The sequence below is a fragment of the Balaenoptera acutorostrata genome, chromosome X (genome assembly GCF_949987535.1).
Source record: "Balaenoptera acutorostrata chromosome X, mBalAcu1.1, whole genome shotgun sequence".
Lineage (NCBI taxonomy): Eukaryota > Metazoa > Chordata > Mammalia > Artiodactyla > Balaenopteridae > Balaenoptera > Balaenoptera acutorostrata.
Window position 1 is genome coordinate 80,309,653 of NC_080085.1, and position 15,338 is coordinate 80,324,990.

Consider the following 15,338-nt stretch of genomic DNA (forward strand, 5'->3'; position numbering starts at 1 on the left):
TAATCATATTTTTAACAAATGCTCCATTTTAATTGACAAATTTCAAACTGCTCTTTCTCTTATACAAGTATCAACAATTTTTTACTTGAAAAATACTATGTGTAGTATTACAACAAACATAAAAATAATTAAGAGATTCATGGGCTATTATTATCTGCTAAAATCTAATTACTCTATTTTCATAAAAGAATCCCATTCACTTTAATTCAGTCTATAAATTATGATTTCATGTTTCTTCTCAGAGCAGATTGTAAATAATAGCACAGAATCTCAATTGGAGTGGATAAAATCATTGCACTGCTTCCTATCCTTTGTCATTTAAAAATAACAAAAATGACAACTGTTCTGAAGAAAAGTTTTGAAGTTTGACTAATGCTCTTTTGTGTGAAATATAATATACTTAGCAATTCAAAGTGGAAAAAATCTTATCCAAGAGCGGATTGTCATCATAGAACTTGAAAGAAAGATTGATTTGATAGTTTTCTACTTTATGTTCAATACAAAATTCCATTTCATTTGATTTCTCAAGAATTTCATATATCCTTTAAACATGACAGATGATTATATCTGAGAAGAAAAGTGTCCTATGACCGAAAGTCCAAAACTTGAACAAATTTTATAATTTTCAAGATGATAAGGGCACCTCCTCATTCACAGAGCTCCATATTGTACAGATTGCATGTTTTTGGTCCTTTAATTAAAGGACTGAAATCTCTTCCATAAGTGTATGAAGGTTTTGTTTTTATTTTCCCTTTAGTTGCTGATGTGGCTAAGAATCACATTCCAGAAGGCTATAGAAATGATTAAAAACTTTTCAGAATCAAAAATTGAAGTCATTTTTGTACGCTTAAATTAATCCACTCAGTAAAGACCCAAGCCTATAACTTAAATTCTATTTTTAATGATATTTTTTATTTCCTCTGGAAGAATAAAAGGAAAGTATTTTTACATGGATAAATAGGAGGTGAATACTGGTATTGTGGAGTCTGAAGCTTATACACAGGGGGTCTCTTTAACAAAAGGATACAAAATTACTAATACAAAATTTGGTATGAATGAAATATTAATTTATAGACAAAAAAGAATCACAACAAGGAATTCCCTGGTGGTCCAGTGGTTAGGACCTTCACTGCCAAGGGCACGGGTTCAATCCTTGGTCGGGGAACTAAGATCCTGCAAGCAGCGCAGCTCAGCCAAAAATAAAAAATAAAAAAAAAAAGAATCACAACAAATGACAAATTTATAAAAGCTGACATCACAAAAATCGCTATTGCATACATGTATTAATAAACTGCTTGATATATCTCTATGATACGTTTTTTTCGACATTTTCAGCCACATATCATTTGATTATCTCTTCCTATGATGATGATTTTCTAATACCAGGCCTCAGAAAAGGTCTATGCAAGTGAGGGGCCTTAAGCTTAAACTTCATTCGCCTCATAATAAATCTGGCTCTGTTCATATCAGTCATTCGATCACTGTGTGGCTGCTCAAATAGTCTAAACTAGTGACAACCTGCTGTTTCAAAATATCTACCTATCTATCTATCTATCTATCTATCTATCTATCTAATCTATTTAGCTATACATATTTATGTATACACACATACATACACACAAAAAAAACATTAATCCAAAGCATTAATTTTAATTTTGGAATGTACTTGAGGGCAAATGGCTCCCCAGGGAAGATGTAGGTTATATGGCAGGAGGTGGGGTAGAAGGGGGTATTAATTTTCTGCAAATAAATCGAGGTTACCAATCCTTTCTCCCTGCCTCCCTCAATTAATGGGGCTGTACTCAGCATTATATAACTCAACATCTAGATCTTTAAAATACATGTGGGATGGAAAGGCTATTTAAGGAATTAATTTACCTAAAAGTGTGCATTGAATATACAGTTCTTCATTATATATTTGTGTATGAATGAATAAATGAACTAACAAATGAGTTGATGAAAAATACAGCAATCCCCACCTCCCATTTTCTTTTACCTCGATGTCTGCTTTAGGTGTGTAATGAAGTCTAAATCTATTGGAGCATTCAACTACATTAAACTATCTGTGTCAAGTACTCCATTGCTGTGTTTATGTTCGTTATTTCATTTATTCCTCGTAACAATTCTCAAGGTAATTATATTTCTCAATAAACAATTACGGAAATTGGAATTTAGAGAGTTTAAGTAACTTACCAAATGTTCTGCAGCTAGAATGCCATAGAAGCACAAATTGAATCCAAGCTTTCTAGACTCTTAGGTAAAATACACCATAGTTGTTTCTGTTCCCACCATGCCATGCTGTAAAAATATAGCCAAAAAAATTTTAAGAGAGAATGTTAAATTAAAATTGCATTCTGGACAAGTTCCAGAGAAAAATGTAATATATAATGGCAAAAGTTACAATAGAATCTCTCATTATTGTGCTACAATGCACAGATTTCTTCAATTTATACCTTTTCATTTCCATATCCATAAATTGCTCCTCCTATCCCCAGTTTTGAAATGGGGTCTGGTCTGCTTTGGGCAGCAGCACATCAAGGGTTACATGAATGTTAATAGCATGACACCACTATATGCAGAAGGATTAGCCTCATCACGATGGGGCAGACAGGTTTGAAGACCCCAAAAAGGTGTTTCTAAAACTATCTAGCAGCATTTTTCATACTATTTCAAAAGGGTTCCCTGGCTGAATAAACTCTTCATAGGCCCCTGCTGGAGAGTCACCATACATATTTGCATACTAAACACACAGGATGTCCTACTCTAAATAAACTTGTTTCCTCTCTGGGCAGCACCCCACGTCCCCCAACTCCAAACTTGTTCCTTTGCTGCCCTTTAAAGGTCCTCAGACACAGCACACACACCATCACCACCCCTTTCCCTGCTGACTTGTATTTCTACTGCAAACTACATTGCTGGAACTCAGGCCTGGGGAGCTCAAAGTAAAGTGGTTAGGGGTTTGCGAACAGGGTTTGAACATCGATCTGTATCTCTCCACTATTATTAACTGATAACTCCTTTCGTTTCTTTCCAGAGTCTGCTGTATGAAAGTCACTGTGAAGAGAATGCTACTTCAATTCCCTTTTTGCTGTCACTTCCACTTCCCCCCCACCACCAGTCTCCATATGAGCATTTTACCCTGCTGGAGTACTTGCAAAGTTGAAAGAGAAGTTGCATAAAATAAGTTTTTAAAGTAATGATAGGGAAGTTGAAGGAGAATTTTTTAAAAATAATTTTAAAAGGAAAAGGGAACTGTACTGCCTTCCCTCCCTCAGGACCCTGAGGTTGCCTATTCTTCATAGCCCTCCTCCTCTTCCCACTCCTTCTCCTCCTCCTCCTCACATGCTTTGGAGACAAAAGACTATCTTCTAGTTTTTAAATGTCTTTTCATTTATTATTAGTTGAATAGAACTCTAAGCTAATTTTGTTGAGTTTATTGAACTATAATTTATAGCTTCTAATGTAACAATAAAGATACTGTTTATCTGACGTTTTTTCTAGTTAAGACGGCATCTCATGCTGTACTTGTTCTGTAAAGTATAAGAAGCAAGCACTACATTTCAGAGAAAATTTTGATTTGTTATTTTTATACATTGTTAACCCAGAAAAACCTTAGAAGAAGAAGAGACTAGAATGACACAGAATTAAAAACAAAAGTTAATTTAGTACAAGCTATAGCAGTATTTAATTCTCCATGAGATGTAAGTTTAGGATAACAGCTGACAAATACAGTTTAATACTTTCAATATAAGTATGTAATTCTTAAGGTCCTTGACTACATTTGGAGATACACATTGCATTGTCTGTGTCACTAATTGATATATACTTCAAAGTTACCACACATGGTATGTTGCAAAATATTATTGCCTTTTCAGAAATCCATTTGGGCTCCCCACCCCAAGTGATAGTTGTAAAAAGGGGGAAATTTTAATAATTCATAGGACATTTGGAAACCTCTGTCATTTAGCAAGTTTATGACAAAATTAATTTCACTTTTTCTGATATTTTATTTGTAATTTTTCTATGATTGTTACATCCTTATGATTATTTTTGGAGAATAATTTATAATTGCTGGGAGTGGAAGTGTGGGTGTTCAGTAATTCAGTTGCACTCTTCAAGAATAATAACCATCTTTGAATAACATATCATTACTTATTGTGATGAATTGCAAGAGGCTTACCAACAAACATAGCCTACCCACTTCAGCATCTTCCATAGAATAAATGGTCCAAGAATGCAAAACATAAAATGTGAAGCTAGAGTCATAAGTTATTTTCGTATTTATAGGACTTTTCTAAGAAAGATGTCCTGTTGGGAACATGACCCTTAGCCAAGCAGGTAGTATTTCATTGATACTGAGCCTAGGGCACCAGGGAAATGGACCAGTGGAAACTAGGCAGGATGCCAGTGCTCGAACTGAGTATCAGAGCCTGCACACTGGTCCTAGCAGTGGGTACTCAAGTGCCACTCACATAAGTGAGGTAGATGGCTAATTGTACAAACTAGATCACCAGGACTGGACTTGGAGTAAAACCAGATTTATTGGATTCACCACAAGAACACTGAACAGTGGGTCTGAAAAGACATCAAATTTGAAAACCTATCAGATGACAAGATGGAAATTTTTGAAGGATTCTTTGGTATGACATGATTATGTTCAGTCTGAAGGAGAAGCTCCTTTAGTGCTTTGAGCTCCAGCAACAGATCTAGGGAAGATGGAGCCTAATAATGACAATATTCACAGTGGAAGGAATCCAGCAACAATATTTCATTTTCACTGTCAATTTTGTGTACACTATTTTTTCCTTAAAAGGAGACCCTTGTATGTTCCAAACACTTTTCCTTTACTATCTAGCCTGTCAGACAAGATAACCACAATAGGATCAATAGTGTGCCACACTACATCTGTGGTTTCACTTTATTTAGAAGTTAGTCAAGAAAGAGAAATTAATTGAAAGATTCAAGTTTTCTTTTTTTGCGTAAAAGTAAAATGAATCACCATTCTTCACCTTGTGTAACAGGAAATCTAAAAGGAATAGTTGAGACCAGCTGCGTTTTGGCAACTAAGAAGAATTCTTGTTTTTCATATTTTATCCAAAGAAACTGACATTCAGCTAAGTATCAGTAACGATGAGATAAAAACTGTTCAATCTGAAAAGAAAACAGAAACCCTATGTTGATTATCTAAACGCATGTCTAATCACTCAAAATGGGATGTTTGCAGTACCCCAGTCAATGAAAAAGGGCTCAAAATAGCCATCCATTAAACACTATGTTGACTAAACTACAGCCATGGTTGTTAATAAAAAAAAAAAAAAAAAACTTCAAGCAGTTTTCCTACATGTTTCAATGAAATGCACAGTGTATTTGTTATCATACATCAGAAAATATAACTGATTTCACAAACCATACAAAAGTTAAATCTACTTACTTCATAGTCATATCTTATAATAGAAATAAAGAGGCTTAAAAAGTAAAGAAGGCTCAGAAGGGTGTGAGATTAATTCACGATTCTTTAAAAATGTATACTTTTATCAATCCCAATATATTTCTTTGGAAACATTATGTGATTATTTTCATAGGTGTGTGTATTTCCTAAGTTTAGAGCAGTCACTGATGCCTACTTCCTGAAGACATGACCACATAGGAGTTTTGGTAGGATGGAAAAAATTCAATCTCAATGTTAAAAGAAACAACAAAAAGGAATTCTGCTTTCCTCAGCAACCAAAATCTCTTTAACTCTTTCACCTCAGCAGGCAACATCTGGATAACTCAAGTTAAAGCCTGTCCTAAGGAAACAAGAAAAATAGAAACTGTTAATAGCATTCTGATCCTTCTACGCTTTAAAAGACACGATAATTTTCCCTGCTTGCGTGCTTCCATCACAATACAGGCAAATAACACACAGATGAAAAGCCTCATCCAGTACAGTTTGCAACTACTTATCTGTAAAAAAAAAATGAGAGTACAGTAGGAGAAATGCATTCTTTAGTAGGAAACAGCAACCTTGAAGACAACACCACGTACCTTTTTATTCATTTTACTGCATTAATCAGAGCTCAGTGCTTCAGCAAAGTTCAGCTATACACATTAGGCTGTAATTCCCAGGCTCCAATGAAAGAAATTCAGCTGCAGTTTCTGTCCACTGCAAGTGTGTAGCTGCTCAAGCCTAGGGAGAGAGAAAAAAGATCTTAAATGGCATGATTACCAAAAATTTGTCCCACCCCTACTTAATTACAGAGGTTGTTGGAGTCTTTCCTTCATTGAAAGCCCTTTCTTGTGTATTTTTATTTCTTATACTCCCCTCCTTGGGCCTTGGTAGTGTTTTTCTCAGAGCAGGGAACCGTTTCAAACTTTTCCAAATTATTTGCCCAAGTACTATAGCAAACTTCTAATATTTTATTATTTGGGGAATGTTGTAAAGGCCAGTCTCAGGACTAAAAAACACCTTGCAAGTCGTGTCCAGGAAGGAATGGAGAAGTGTTAGTTTCATTTCACAGGTATGCCCTTTTCAAATTCTTATAATCTATAGCAGTGGAGAGGGGGAAGGGTGTTGGAAGACTTTATTCATCCTTCTAAGCTCTCACTAATAGCACCCTCTAGTGTCTCCAATTGAGCTATGCATTTCTGTCATCAGCTAGGCACAGTAAACTACCAGGCTTTCTCCTGTTCCTGTATCTTCTGCAGAAATTAATTTGCCTTATGTGTACCGGCACCAGTTTCAGACTTATTTTCATTTGTGACTTGAATGCCCCAACACTAGAAATATCTACCAATTAAATGTAAAAGTGCCTCACAAATTAGGATAGTAAAAATGCTTGGAATTGAGAAAGTACTTTTAACTCTTCAAAACACTTGCATGCACATTATTATTTTTGTATGTAACAAGTATTGTCCTCCCCACCACCACCACACATGTATGTTTGCCCTTGTTTTTAGAGAGAGAAGTAGAATGGTTTCACTTGAGATAAAGAAAACTAATTCATAACTAAAGCATTCTCTTTGAGCAGTCCCTAACCCATTCAGGTTTATAGTTTTTGTTTTGTATTTTTACTTATCTTTATTTCCTAACTCTTGGAGAGTGACAACTTTTAAACTAAATGCCATGCACTGTGCTGAGCATTTGAGGTGCATTATTTTATTTAAATATCACTACAACAACTTGAGCTAAATAAGATTATTATCCCCATTTTTAGATGAAGAAACTGAAGCTTCTTAGGATAGCTCTCTACAACAGAAGTATAATTCAAGCCACATATATAATTTTAAATTTTCTAGCAACCCACTAAAATATTGAAAATAAGCAGGTTAAATTATTTTAATATTTTATTTAACCGGTTAGTCAAAATATTGTCATTTCATCATGCAATTTGTATAAAATATTAATTATATATTTCATATATGTGTGTGTATATGTACATGTGCTAACTCTTCAAAATAGGGTGTGTATTTTATACTCACAGTGCATCTCAATTTGGGTTACTCAAGTTTCAAGGGCTCAGTAGCACATGTGGCTATTCACTATCTTATACAGCACAGGTCCAGAGATTAATTCGCCCACAGCCACACAACTAGAAAATGCCAGAGCCAGAATTCCAAATTTGGTTTAAAACAAAAGTTCTTTTCTTAATCACTGGGCTTCACTGTCTCCTACTAATTCCAATTGTTGTCAATAGTTAACATTAAATATGAAAAATACCATGGAGAATGTAATTTATCCATTCTTACAGTTTTGTGTCCATACACTAACATACTTTCTCAGTAACAGTGACGATTTATTGATTATAACATTTATGTGCAATGTAGGTGCAAGCTGTTGTGGACAACACAAAGATGATGGAATTTGATGTAAAATAACCGGCACATGATGCATAGTAGTCATTCTCATCCATCCGCAAGACCTGTGCATTCTCCCTCTAGACAGTGTACATGGGAAGGCAAATCACAGTCAGATGGCAGGCTGCTTGATAAGGGGTGTTTCAATGCAAAGGCAACTGAAATCAGAGTATTTGATTAGCTTCATCAATCTCATATCAAGGGTGGTTTTTGCCAGTGAGACGAAAATGTACATGGATAAGAGTTACCAATGCTCATCTCTTTGAGACTTCTTTTACTAAGTCTGCATAGCTTTTCAAGCCTTTCTTCAGATTAACGCATTATTTCTCAGTTTTAGTCAATTCTCACTGGCCTGAGAAAAATCCTAACTCAAAGTATTTTAATTATCTTGTATGAGCCATTCTATAATTATACAATGGCTTTATAGTTTAATCCTCAGATATTGCACATATTTCCATGTTTATAGGGTACACATTACCATAATTTTTTTTTTCTGATCTTAGTAGAACCCTGGTTCAAGTTCCAAATTGGAACACTGAACAAACAAATGCAATAAATATAACAGTTCCTTCATGGCATCTCCTCCAAAAAACAAATTCCTAAAGTTTCCTTTTGTTAATTATAAAGTTTTTGACGTAATGTAAATTCTGAAAATGTGTAATCACACAATCTGAGGACCATATGCTAAGGGTCAGCATAGTGGACTGGAAGTGACATGGGTTTGAATTTCCCAACTCTATACTTTATAGCTATATAACCTTGGGCATTTTACCTAGTCTCTGTGAATCTCTGTTTCCTCATTTGTTAAAAAAAATGAAGCTAATAATACCTATCTCATAGGATGGTTTTGAAGATTAATAGGACAATGTATATAATGCAAATGGTGCATAAAAGGCATTCAGTCAAGGAGTCCTTCTCTCTGTAAGCAAGCAGAGTCCTCATCAGTCCTTTTAGAGTTAGAGCACCAAGCAGAGGGCTTTTGCCAGGTGTCCTGGCTTTTGGTTATTCCGTTGCTCATTGGTGCCATCATCAGACAGAAAAGGAGAAGAGAAAATGGGAACATTTTTTTCATTATTTTCAGATGTGGATTTCTGTCACTTTTATCAACAAACTGAATTTCTCAGATGATTTTCTGGGTTACTTAGTTCAACTAGTAGTCTCCTTGGTCTGTAAGTAATGTTGCTACTCTACGGAGATCATTTTGTATTGGACTAGACACTTAAAATTAAATGTTGTGCTGTATATATAGAAGAATCCAGATTCACTATAAAGCAACCATTTAGCTGAATTTTGGAGTTTCACACTCTGAATGAGAATCCAGAGTCTGCTACTTTTCAGCTCCATGGTCTTGTACAAATTACCTGTCTGTGAGCTTCAGTTTCAGGAACTGTAAAATGTGGATAATAACATTAACCTCATGAGTCTGTCATGATGATAACTTTAAATACTTCATAAGAGTCACTGAATAGTTCTCTCCCCCTGCCTTGGGTTTAGATGGAAATCTTAACACATCAATTAACTGATATCTAATGTGGATGTTATGAATGATTATTAGTGCTCCGAGAGTGCCTCCACAGCATGGCTTTGCCACACTTTCCTGGATCAATCACTGATTTTATTTTCATTGAGTTCCTGCCATCACCTATGACTGAGTCTCATCCAGCAGTGCAAACCCCAAGAGTCAGAGCTGTAAACTGTAACCATTTGACAGCTTCTAATTTCAACTCCAAGACATCTCCCAGCTCCCGAGAAGTGGACAATGCATGTGCTGGATACTGTGAATAATGCAGGCAGAGTTACAGGAGGAGTAAAATGTAATAGTAAACACTTCCTGTGTCCTCTTTCATGCAGACTGCACTGAACTGTGGTGCTAATGTCCCTCCCAGTAGTGGCTGTAGGTGTAAAAAAAAAAAAAAAAAAAAGAAAGAAAGTAAAAGAAGAAAAAAGGCAAGAGGAACAAAAACGGGGGGGGGGGGTGTGAGGATTATCTGAACCAGGGTTTTAACCTTTAAAATTATCAGGAATTGGAAAGAAGGCAGTTACAAAGATGGAGAGGGGCATACTGGGGAAAGAAGTCAGAAAGATTTGTCCTTCAATAAAAAAATAATAATAACTTTCCATGAAGAAACTATTAGATAAAATCAACTCACGATAATTGGCAAAATTTTTCCTTCCTGATGTTCTATCCCTATGCAGATGCATTCCCCCTTCCATTCAGTAGACAAAAATAAAAATGAATACTGTGCTCTTGGCGCCTGAAAACATTATCTACTTTTCCTCCTTTTATTTCAGGAAAGAGAGCCTCCTCCTTCCAAAAACAAAGCAGAGCACTAGAAAGATAAGTTTTTCTATTGGTTAAGCATGGAAAATGGATGGTAAAACCTAAACCTAAAACCCTACACCTTTCTGGAGAGGAATTTAAAGAATTCACCTGGTTCATTCTCCAGCCTCTGGGTAAATTTAAGGACTTGCTCCTTGGAGTAAGAATCAGAGTAGAACAGCTGGAGAGGTTTTGGTTGTTGTTGCTATTTGCTTTTAATCCCATAACAGGGACGGGGGAATTAGCCCTGCTTCTAGATACCCACGACCTTCCGAGCCATAAACCAGCCAGATTGCCCCTGGTCGCTTTAGTGGTCTTGGAAGACCTGGCACCCCGATGCCCGCCCGGGCGTCACCGACTAGGCAGCCGGAGCGTGCTGGCAAGCACCAGTCTTGCGGCTGGGCTCCTCCCTCTCCTGCATCCTTTCCTACCACGGAAACGCACTGTCCACGCCCGCGATGCTGCCCGGTCCCCGGCAGCGAAGCGGCTGGACCCCACTAAAGCAGCCCAAAGCCACCGACCTGCTTACGCTCACTCGTACTTGCAATCTGGGGTAGCCAAATGCTAGATCTCCCCCCTCACCCCCCTCTCCGCCACCCCCAGACAATCAATCTGAAGGCAATCGAGGTACCAGACCCGGCTCACAGTTTAGTGTGATATATGCAGACACAGTCTCTCGGCTCCAACTGCGGCTTTGCCGGGCTCCTGCTCCTACTTCCACTAGTCTGCCTTAAGTATCCTTTGTATAGAAAATGGTGCTGTTGGACGCTTGTTCTCTAGCCGGAGTCAGGGCGGTCAGCGGGATCGCGAGAAAAGCACACATAACAAGAAAAATAAAACTTCCGTAAGATAATTCGAATGAGTTCAACTTAAAGGGAAGCCTAAGAGAGCAGCGAGCGGAGGACCGAGCGGAGCGGGATATGCCCTTGGTTTTGCTCCGCGAAGCGGGAAGCCCTAAAGCGGCGCGTTTTTCCCAGCAGCGGGTCCCGCACGCGAGGGTGCCGCCAGCACGCTTCCTGCCGCCTTCTTGGGGCGGCGAACAGTAACTTCCTGAGCTTACCTCCATTTCTCCCCCGCCCTTCTTCCCCGGTTCCCCGTTAGCCTGGAGGGGCCGCCCCCAGAGCGGTGGGGGATGTCGGGTGCAGGGAGTGGGGACCAGAGGGGGGTACCCAGCAGTTGGTGCTGCGCCATCCCCTCCCAGCAGGCGGCCAGGGCACTGGTTCACTTCTCTCCCCCCACCCGCCTTCCACTCGCTCACCCCCCTTCCTTCCCCCTTCTCCCCCTCTATCGAGTCCCTCCCCCTCGCCATTGAAAAGGGCTGGCTCTGCACTGGCTCCTTGCAGTCGGCGAACTGTCAGGGCGGGAGGAGCCGTGAGCTCGAGCTGCACGCAGCGGCCCGCGCGGCAAAGCAGAAAGCCAGTTGAACAGAGTGCGCAGAGTGGCACTGGCAGCGGCGACCCAGGCAGCCCAGGCAACCCGGGCGGCCCAAACAGCCTCAAAGGAAGCCTTCGCGACTCCAACTGCTCCGCGGACTGCGAGCTGTGGCGGCAAAGCCCCGCTACAGCAGTCGCAGTCTCCGTGGGGCTAGCGGAAGCCTTTTCTCTTTTTTACTTACCACCTCATTTCTACTCTAGTGGCTTGGACAACAAGGTAAGTATCCGGTCCGGGTGCCAGAACAGAGTGCGGCGTGTGAAGCGTGAGTCCCGCACTTACTGCGCGGAGGCTTCCGGCTGCCTGCTCTTGGGGTCTTTTGACTAGGACCACAGAGTGATTTTAGAGACGCTTCCTGTGTCCTCCCTTCCCCCATCTCTTCCCTGGAGATAAGAGAAAGAACAAACCCCGGAGGTGAGTGAAGCTAGAATATCTTTTTGGCACAGCCACCAGTCGGCTTGGCTTGGTTACTTTGCGAAAACTCTCACTTCTGTCAGAAAAGTGTCCGCGCATGAATTTCCCCGACATTGGCCGTGCAAAAAGGTCTTTCACTTTAACGGATACAGCCAGCTTCTGCGAAGCTGAGAGAAACTCTTAAGATTGCAGCAGGGGCTGGGAAAAGATCACACTCCGGATTCTCGGGTTAGCCAGGCGAAGCGGTCTGAGCAGAGGGGTCTGAGCAGAGTCCGGAGCCCAGAGCCCGGCTCGGACTTCCAGGGCGGTCCGGCCCCGCTGCGCTCCCATCTCTGGGGTCTCCGGATCTGGATCCATGCCAGGCTGGCTCTAATCCTTGGGAGCCCGACCCTCGGCTTAGAGAGGAGAGCGCAGCGCGCCACGGAGCGCGCAGGGTCCCCCGTGCAGTTCCGCCTGACGCTCGCCTCCCCGCCCTTCCTTCCCACCCTACTTCTGGGGCTGTGCTCAGCCAGCACCTGCTGGATGTGGAGATGGTAGGGGTGGAAAATTCTGCCTAGCTCTAAAAAAAGGAACGTCTTATAATTGCGTAGCAGAAAAACGGCATCATTTTCTCATTAAAAAAAAAGACTTTCTAAGAGCGTAGCCGAACATAAAGCGGTTGCTCTTTCTCTAAAGAAATGACTTTTAATCCCTTAGCCAAAACCCGCCTACCTATCCCATAAATGAATGACGTGGACTAAGATAGGACCGAAAAACAGAGTATGTGTCCACAAAGGAATTAATTTTTTAAGCGCGTAGCCATAAAACAGCCCCTTTTCGCGATAATGAATGCCTCTTAAGAGAGTCATCGGAAAAGGTGACTTTTTAAAAGCTCGTAGCGGCAAATGGGTCTTTTCTTTAAAGACTTGGAAGAGCGGAGCGGCAGTCTGCCCTCGGTTGGAGACACGACTTGCATGTGCGCGCTTAGCAGCAAACTGACATCCTCCCCTTGCAAAAATAAAGGGGTGTGTGTGTGTGTGTCACTTTCCAAGAGCGTATAGCTCCAACCACTTCCTTTCCTGCCCCAAGGAAAGACTTATAGAGCTCAACAGCAAACGGCGCCTCCGCTTTCAGAATGAATTATTCTGCGCTTCACTGCTTTGGCCTCCTTTGCGGTTTGGGGTGTGGGGCGCTGGGGTGCGCATGTGGAGTGCGTGTGCGCGCGCGTCTGCGGGCGGGCGGTCGAGTCTCCAAGCGGGGTGCCCTTCCAAAATGTTGGCTAGGGGGCTGGGAATCGAAACTTGCGCCACTGCGGCACACACCCACAAAGCAAAGACTTGAGAGAAGAGGGAGGGGCGAGGACAAAAGAATAAATAAAATTAAACTGGGAGGGCCAAACAAAAGCGAGTCCTTGCGTGGAAACATTCCAAGCTTGGGTTTAAACCCCACATAGGAGCCGTTACTGTGCGAAGGAAAGTGTGTGGAAGAAAGTGTTTAAACATCGCGATAGGCGGTGAAGGGGACAGGAAACATGGGGAGGGGGCGAGGGTGTTGGCACCGCTTGCGTGCTCTTAGCGCTGCAACAAGGAAACAACCTGAGGAGCGTGCGAAGAATCCTCAACATTGAGCAAAACACCGGAGAAGGTAGCGGCGGTTTAGACTAAAGCGACTCCTCCCATCCCATGAAAGGTTAAAACAGGTGTGACTCAAGGAAAAAAAGGGTACTTGCGGGCACCTTCTGAACTTGGGGAAGACTAAATGGAATTCCACTCTCAATCTTGTTTGAAACAATCACGGCGGGAAATCTCAGCCTCAGGGCTATCCTTTCCTGGGCGAGTTGGGGGACATTTGAAAGCAAGTCGAAGTAATAGTATTTGTATGTGTTTCCCCCTTTCTTGCCTTTGTCTGGTTCGTCGGAGGAAGCGCGGACGGTGTGCGGGCGGTTCTGACGAATGAACCCAGAGATGGACGCGCTAAGGTCTAAAGATACCTTCCTCCCTCCGCTAAAATAAGAATTGCCGCGCGCAGCTCACGCGGGCTGAATCCGGCCGCCACCGCGCTGCGCCTGCCAAGCGGCGAGGGAGCGCCTCCGCCAGCGAGGCCCGAGAACCTCGTTCTCCAGTCGCCTTCGCATGGGCAGCCCCTCCTTCTGGCAATGATGTCAGCCCCGGAGCGGCTCGGCGGGCGGAGAGGAGGCCGAGCGGCTGGTCCCCGCCTGTGCGCAGCCGCCCTCGCTTCTCTCGGCCTCCTTCCCGCGCTCTCGCTCTCGGCCCCTCCTTCCCGCTCACTCGCTCCCCACAGGCGCGCCGAGGCGGCCGGGGCGGGGGAGGTTACTGCGGTCCCGGCCGCGGCCGGTTTTGAACCCGGAATCTGATACAGATGTAGGGTCTTCCCGCACTCGTTCCTTCCTTGTCCCTGTCCCCCACGACCCTCCCCCGCCCCAGTCTTTCCTGTTTTCAGCTTGCACCTTCACTATTCACTATGAATCTACTTATTTAGCGGCATTCTAGAGGGCAAGTTCTTCAGATGAAATAATAGTTACCAGTGTTAAATTTCCGCTGTTTTCTCTCCTCCCTGGATTATAAGGAAGGGGGATGTGAAGACCGGTATCCTTAAAATCCTGTGGCTGTCTCTTTGCTTTCAATAGAGCAAGCTCCCTAGAAGGCGAAGAGTGTCGTCTTCCCAGTGAAATGGTGAAGTGTGGGAGGGGGACGATTGGAGGCGCTGGCACAGGGTGGAGAGTCCCCTTAAGTGAGAGAAGGGACTGAAAATTGGAAGTTACGAAAGGCTCTAGGAGCTGCTGCCGCAGGGGCAGGCCACCGTCCTCTTTATTATAAGGCTGCGCAGTCACTTCTAGAGACCGGCGCGCCAAATTGGGAAGATTCAGAAACGGGATTTTACAAGACGGAAGCCCGCTGCGGCTTCCTTTCTGAGTTTGCACTTCTCCCTTTAAAGGAGCAACCCCCTGCTTCCCCGAATTAGAGGCTAATCCGTTTTCCCTGATTGCGGACAATTTTTTTCTTTAGCTCTGGGAGAAGGACCGCAGCGCGCAGTTGGAGAAGGTTGCACAGGGCAAGAGGGAGGGGACGGAGGCAGCGTGTGTGGAGGCGTCTGAGCCTCGGAACTGAGTTTCCTTCCCAAGGAAATTATCTTCAGAGAGGATCACAACAAACTGCTTACCTACTGACTGTATTTTGGTTTGGAGGCAGGTAGGAGATTTGGGGGAAAGGGAGCAGGAACAAAGAATTCTTCCGTTTTGTAAATCTGGGGTTTTGTTTTCTTCCCTTGGATGGAAGGCTTCCCTTACATGTTATATCAGCAAAGGCAGCAAACTTAGAGTTGCTATGCGTTTGAAATA

At 42.1% G+C, this 15,338-nt stretch overlaps 1 protein-coding gene and 1 long non-coding RNA gene across 4 annotated transcripts in view; one reads left to right on the plus strand and one right to left on the minus strand.

The window, feature by feature from the left end:
- Window positions 1–2,192: 2,192 nt before the first annotated feature.
- LOC130706450 (uncharacterized) lies at window positions 2,193–11,934 on the minus strand. Of its 2 annotated transcripts, none has more exons than XR_009006705.1 (4): window positions 11,772–11,934; window positions 10,802–10,932; window positions 6,028–6,169; window positions 2,193–2,298 (listed from the first exon to the last, which is right to left on the minus strand). It is a non-coding gene; the product is annotated as an uncharacterized LOC130706450 (long non-coding RNA). The 2 variants fall into 2 exon arrangements; XR_009006704.1 differs by lacking the exon at window positions 11,772–11,934 and adding an exon at window positions 11,217–11,252.
- PCDH11X (protocadherin 11 X-linked) overlaps window positions 11,685–15,338 on the plus strand; it is a 698,845-nt gene continuing 695,191 nt past the window's right edge. For both annotated transcript variants that reach the window (XM_007182336.3, XM_057538561.1), the window contains exon 1: window positions 11,685–11,806. The gene's annotated coding sequence lies outside the window, so the exon portion shown is untranslated. The remainder of the gene's footprint in view (window positions 11,807–15,338) is intronic.